At 41.7% G+C, this 7,378-nt stretch overlaps 1 long non-coding RNA gene across 1 annotated transcript; it reads left to right on the forward strand.

Annotated features, from left to right (window-relative positions):
* Positions 1–1,558: 1,558 nt before the first annotated feature.
* On the forward strand, positions 1,559–4,187 carry LOC118352349 (uncharacterized). The gene is made up of 3 exons (XR_004809304.2): positions 1,559–3,350; positions 3,482–3,584; positions 3,712–4,187. It is a non-coding gene; the product is annotated as an uncharacterized LOC118352349 (long non-coding RNA).
* The last annotated feature ends 3,191 nt before the right edge of the window (positions 4,188–7,378 follow it).

The raw sequence follows: 7,378 nt of genomic DNA on the forward strand, positions 1-7,378 counted from the left end.
ATCCTAAAGTCACTCACTGCCTTCATGGAAGCATCTGTCCAGCTCCTCTCCTGAGACTGGCCTCCCTGGGACTTGGGTCTTTGCTCAGGTCTACTGTTTGTGTGTCTTTCTCCTTCACTAGCATCTGGAGCCAGGAAGGAGGAGCTATGCTTGTTGCTGTGCCCTGGAGCCCAATGCAGGAGTTGGCCCGGGGGCTAGCAGAGCTCAGGAAATGTAGAATGCACTAGTACGCAGGTGTCTTTTGGGAAACTCCACTGTCAGAGTGTCAGAGTGTCACAGTAACACCAAAGGCAGAGAGGCAACCTGTTAGAGCTTTTCTTCTAGAAGCTGGACTCTGCCTCTTTGCAAGGATGAAGGCAACCTCCCATGGAAGTGTGGATTTGCGTAGGGAAGGCAGAGGCTCCCAGCAGACAACCCACTCCTTCCCAGGGAGCATAAAGTGTTGTTATAACCTGAACCTCCTCTGTGCGCAAAGCGGCAGGGATAGCTGGACATGGTAGAAAGAACTGGATTCAGGGAGGTAAAGAGTGGGTCGCTGTTATGGGCTGAATTATGGGGTTAAAATTCCTATGCTGAAGCCCTAACCCCCAAAGTGACTGTATTTGGAGATGGTGCCTTTAAGTAGGTCATTGAGGTTAAATGGGGCCGTAAGGGGGGAGCCTTGATCCCACAGGACCCGTGTCTCGTAAGAAGAGCAAGAGTCTCCAGAGGTTGGGTCTCTGTCTACACACACAGAGGAAACACCACCCGAGGACACAGTGATGAGCAAGCCAGGAAGAGAGCGCTCAGCAGAAATGAGTTCTGCCCCCACCTTGATCTCGGACTTCCAACCTCCAGAAAAGCAGAAAAAAACGTCCGTCATGTCAGCCACCCAGACTGTGGCATTTTGTTATGGCAGCCCCAATAGACTAAGATATTTCCCATTCCTGCTCTGTCGCTGGCTTCTGTGGCCTGGGGCAGGTCATTACCCTCTCTGGTCCTCAGTAGCCTCATCTGTAGTTTGGGATTGTAGGGAAGAAGGGCGGGAAGGGGAGTCTTCAAGGTCCTTCCCAGTTCTGAGAGTTTATGAGCTCGAAGATGCTCTTCAGGAAGGCTCTGATTTATATCACAGATGTGCAGGAGAAAAACAGTTGTGTGGGAATCAATTTTCTCTTGTAAATAGGATCCTTTTTAAAGCACTCCAGGGAGAAAAGAAGGAACAAACATTTCTAGAAGGCCTACTATGAGGTGGAAGGTGCTCTGCGCAGACCAGGTTTCATTTAGCTCCTCACACAAAGGTTTATTTACCTTGCAAGTGTACTATACACCTAATTTTTTAAAAAATAAAATGATGTTTTGTTTCACAAAGAAAGGAACTGCATGCTCCAGAGGAAAACATGAGAAATACAAAAAAAAAAAAAAAAAAAAAAAAAAAGCAAACAAAAAACGAAAACCCAAAAAACAAAAAACACCCAGAAGTAAAGGAAAAATAGACTATTCATCCAACAGATATTTATTGAACACCCACTATGTGCCAATCACTATACAAAAGAAAGTGGGTTTCTACTCAGCTTCTCTCTCTCTCTCTCTGTATATATATATACATACACACACATAATTGTAAGCATGGCTTCTATAAAATTTAAATTCTGCAGTTTTATTTAATGTTATATTCATTTTGATGTGACGTAGCTAGTTTTAATAAGCTCACCACTTCCAGGACTGCTTTCTTTTCCCTGATTTTAAAGTAATACATCTGTTTGTTGAAGAAACTGTGGACATTACAGGAAAGAAAGAAAGAAAGAAAGAAAGAAAGAAAGAAAGAAAGAAAGAGAAAAAGATCCAGACCCTCAACACATGTGCCTAGAACCTGCTCCTCCCCTCCACTCTGGGAGTCCCCCCTTTCCTATTCATCCCTGCACCAAGCTTACACACAGCAGAAGGTAGAAAGCTACCCAAGGTCAGTCACTTCCATCTATTTAAATCATGGCTTTGTAATCAGCACCCAGAACAGTGCCTGGCACACAGTAGGTGCTCCCTAAGTAGCAAATGTACATAATGTAAATGTCATGTAAAGGATGGAAAGGTGAGTGGCAAATATGATAATAACGTAATAGAATGAGTAAATAATGTAAAGAACATAGATGTAAGGCAAAGCATGAGTGACAGTGGGATCGTGCGAAGAATGCGGGTGTATAATCTGTTTTTCAAAAACTGATCAAGACGCCGTAAGTATTTTCTAGTACTAGAAAATATTCTACTGCCATATAACTGATGGCGCTTTCATAGTATTCCATCATATAGATAAATCATAAATAATTTCTCCAGGCTTATCTTGTGGCCATCTAAATAACATCTTCTGGAAGATCCGGGTAGCTGTTCTTCGCACAACCTCATAATCATTTTCTTGGGATAAATTTCCAGAAGTGAAATTGAGAGGTCAGAAAGCAGGCACATATAACGGACTATTATTCAGCCATCAAAAGGCATGAGGTGTTGATAGATGCTGTCACGTGGATGAGCCTAGAAGACATGATGCTGAGTGAAAGAAGCCAGACACAAAAGGTCACATATTGCATGATTCCATCTATATGAAAATCCAGAATAGGTAAATTCATAGAGACAGAGAGCGGGTTGGTGAGTGTCAGGCTGGAGGTGGGAGGGGAACGGGGAATGGCTGCTCAGTGGGTGTGGGATTTTCTTTCGGGGGTGATGAAATGTTTTGGAGCTAGATAGATGTTAGGGTCGCACAACATCCTGAATGTGCTAAATGCCACCGAATGGCCCACTTGAACAGGCTTGGTTTTACATTATGTGAATTTTGCTTCCATTAAAAAAAAAAAAACGGGTACAATCTCAAGGCCAACTTCCTGTACCCATTTGTGCTCCCATCAACAATGCATTCGAGTGACTATTTCCTCAAAAATGCAGCAGTGACTTTCTGTTATCCCAGCCCAGTTTGCAGGCAAAGTGTATTGATTATCAGTGATATCAACTTTATTTTTCTCCCTGAACCAATGCAAATCTATTTGTATCTCATTTACATATTCATGCTTGCCAATCATATGGGAGTGTTGGTCTTACTGATTTGCAAGAATACATTCTCATTGGTGATCCCAGCTCTTGTTGTGTATATCTCAGACTCTACCTGTTTGTTATTTTGCCTTTTTTTTATTTTTTTAAAGATTTTATTTATTTATTCATGATAGTTACACAGAGAGAGACAGAGAGGCAGAGACACAGGCAGAGGGAGAAGCAGGCTCCATGCAGGGAGCCCGACGTGGGATTCGATCCCGGGTCTCCAGGATCGCGCCCCAGGCCAAAGGCAGGCGCCAAACCACTGCGCCACCCAGGGATCCCGCCTTTTTAATGTAATTCTAACTTTTTAATTACTGCTAAACCACTAACTAGTGACGAGCACACCATCCTGTGGTGAATTATCTGTCTGTTGATTGCCTACCAGACACCCAGTTCTGAACTCCTACCACTTCTTTCCTGATAGAGTCCAAGTTCATCATCTTTGTCTGGGGCCAGCCCCATCTCCAAGCTCACCGGCGGGCCCTGACTGATCATGCCAATCACAGTCAGCTCTCTTACAGTGTTGGGTAAGACCCAATCACAATCAACGGGATATGAAGGAAAGTTTGCTGGGGTATGGGGAGCTCTGGGGAAGGTTACTTGACACTTACAGGGAAGCATTCTTGAGACAAAGCTCCTGTTTTTTCTCTGGAGGTGGCTGGATCTGGGAGTGATGCCAGGAGCTCTGCAACCATCTTGTGTCCATGAGGAGAGTCATCCCAGGGACAAAGCCATCATTCAGGGAAGGAGGCAGCAGAGCAGATGCAGACCCCTGGAGGCCTCTCATCAGTGCACCCTCTCCCTGGGCTTCCCACAAGGTGAAATAATGGACTTCCTGACCCTGTCAGGTATTGAAGTCAGGTGCCTAGTCCTTGGGGCTGCCAGTATCCTAAACCACCAATCTCATTCAGGGACATTTATTTCCTTTTTGGTTTTTCAAATTTATAAACCAGTTGCTTCAATAAATGCCTTTGTAAATAAAACTTTTTCTGTAACACGTAGCCTCAGATGGATGCCCAGAAGTGGAGTGACAGGATGAGAAGGCATTAATTTTTAAAGTTGCTTGATTCACAGGACCCATCTATTTGCTGTCTACAAGAGACTCATTTTAGACAGAAGGACACCTACAGCCTGAAAATAAAAGGTTGGAGAACCATTTACCATTCGAATGGTCCTCAAAAGAAAGCAGGGGTAGCCATCCTTATATCAGATAAACTAAAATTTACCCCAAAGACTGTAGTGAGAGATGAAGAGGGACACTATATCATACTTAAAGGATCTATTCAACAAGAGGACTTAACAATCCTCAATATATATGCTCCGAATGTGGGAGCTGCCAAATATATAAATCAATTATTAACCAAAGTGAAGAAATACTTAGATAATAATACACTTATACTTGGTGACTTCAATCTAGCTCTTTCTATACTTGATAGGTCTTCTAAGCAAAACATCTCCAAAGAAACGAGAGCTTTAAATGATACACTGGACCAGATGGATTTCACAGATATCTACAGAACTTTACATCCAAACTCAACTGAATACACATTCTTCTCAAGCGCACATGGAACTTTCTCCAGAATAGACCACATATTGGGTCACAAATCGGGTCTGAACCGATACCAAAAGATTGGGATTGTCCCCTGCATATTCTCGGACCATAATGCCTTGAAATTAGAACTAAATCACAACAAGAAGTTTGGAAGGACCTCAAACACATGGAGGTTAAGGACCATCCTGCTAAAAGATAAAAGGGTCAACCAGGAAATTAAGGAAGAATTAAAAAGATTCATGGAAACTAATGAGAATGAAGATACAACCGTTCAAAATCTTTGGGATGCAGCAAAAGCAGTCCTAAGGGGGAAATACATCGCAATACAAGCATCCATTCAAAAACTGGAAAGAACTCAAATACAAAAGCTAACCTTACACATAAAGGAGCTAGAGAAAAAACAGCAAATAGATCCTACACCCAAGAGAAGAAGGGAGCTAATAAAGATTCGAGCAGAACTCAACGAAATCGAGACCAGAAGAACTGTGGAACAGATCAACAGAACCAGGAGTTGGTTCTTTGAAAGAATTAATAAGATAGATAAACCATTAGCCAGCCTTATTAAAAAGAAGAGAGAGAAGACTCAAATTAATAAAATCATGAATGAGAAAGGAGAGATCACTACCAACACCAAGGAAATACAAACGATTTTAAAAACATATTATGAACAGCTATACGCCAATAAATTAGGCAATCTAGAAGAAATGGACGCATTCCTGGAAAGCCACAAACTACCAAAACTGGAACAGGAAGAAATAGAAAACCTGAACAGGCCAATAACCAGGGAGGAAATTGAAGCAGTCATCAAAAACCTCCCAAGACACAAGAGTCCAGGGCCAGATGGCTTCCCAGGAGAATTTTATCAAACGTTTAAAGAAGAAATCATACCTATTCTCCTAAAGCTGTTTGGAAAGATAGAAAGAGATGGAGTACTTCCAAATTCGTTCTATGAAGCCAGCATCACCTTAATTCCAAAGCCAGACAAAGACCCCGCCAAAAAGGAGAATTACAGACCAATATCCCTGATGAACATGGATGCAAAAATTCTCAACAAGATACTGGCCAATAGGATCCAACAGTACATTAAGAAAATTATTCACCATGACCAAGTAGGATTTATCCCTGGGACACAAGGCTGGTTCAACACCCGTAAAACAATCAATGTGATTCATCATATCAGCAAGAGAAAAACCAAGAACCATATGATCCTCTCATTGGATGCAGAGAAAGCATTTGACAAAATACAGCATCCATTCCTGATCAAAACTCTTCAGAGTGTAGGGATAGAGGGAACATTCCTCGACATCTTAAAAGCCATCTATGAAAAGCCCACAGCAAATATCATTCTCAATGGGGAAGCACTGGGAGCCTTTCCCCTAAGATCAGGAACAAGACAGGGATGTCCACTCTCACCACTACTATTCAACATAGTACTGGAAGTCCTAGCCTCAGCAATCAGACAACAAAAAGACATTAAAGGCATTCAAATTGGCAAAGAAGAAGTCAAACTCTCCCTCTTCGCCGATGACATGATACTCTACATAGAAAACCCAAAAGTCTCCACCCCAAGATTGCTAGAACTCATACAGCAATTCGGTAGCGTGGCAGGATACAAAATCAATGCCCAGAAGTCAGTGGCATTTCTATACACTAACAATGAGGCTGAAGAAAGAGAAATTAAGGAGTCAATCCCATTTACAATTGCACCCAAAAGCATAAGATACCTAGGAATAAACCTCACCAAAGATGTAAAGGATCTATACCCTCAAAACTATAGAACACTTCTGAAAGAAATTGAGGAAGACACAAAGAGATGGAAAAATATTCCATGCTCATGGATTGGCAGAATTAATATTGTGAAAATGTCAATGTTACCCAGGGCAATATACACGTTTAATGCAATCCCTATCAAAATACCATGGACTTTCTTCAGAGAGTTAGAACAAATTATTTTAAGATTTGTGTGGAATCAGAAAAGACCCCGAATAGCCAGGGGAATTTTAAAAAAGAAAACCATATCTGGGGGCATCACAATGCCAGATTTCAGGTTGTACTACAAAGCTGTGGTCATCAAGACAGTGTGGTACTGGCACAAAAACAGACGCATAGATCAGTGGAACAGAATAGAGAATCCAGAAGTGGACCCTGAACTTTATGGGCAACTAATATTCGATAAAGGAGGAAAGACTATCCATTGGAAGAAAGACAGTCTCTTCAATAAATGGTGCTGGGAAAATTGGACATCCACATGCAGAAGAATGAAACTAGACCACTCTCTTTCACCATACACAAAGATAAACTCAAAATGGATGAAAGATCTAAATGTGAGACAAGATTCCATCAAAATCCTAGAGAAGAACACAGGCAACACCCTTTTTGAACTCGGCCATAGTAACTTCTTGCAAGATACATCCACGAAGGCAAAAGAAACAAAAGCAAAAATGAACTATTGGGACTTCATCAAGATAAGAAGCTTTTGCACAGCAAAGGATACAGTCAACAAAACTCAAAGACAACCTACAGAATGGGAGAAGATATTTGCAAATGACATATCAGATAAAGGGCTAGTTTCCAAGATCTATAAAGAACTTTTTAAACTCAACACCAAAGAAACAAACAATCCAATCATGAAATGGGCAAAAGACATGAACAGAAATCTCACAGAAGAAGACATAGACATGGCCAACATGCACATGAGAAAATGCTCTGCATCACTTGCCATCAGGGAAATACAAATCAAAACCACAATGAGATACCACCTCACACCAG

The sequence above is a fragment of the Canis lupus genome, chromosome 26 (assembly GCF_003254725.2).
Source record: "Canis lupus dingo isolate Sandy chromosome 26, ASM325472v2, whole genome shotgun sequence".
Taxonomy (NCBI): domain Eukaryota; kingdom Metazoa; phylum Chordata; class Mammalia; order Carnivora; family Canidae; genus Canis; species Canis lupus.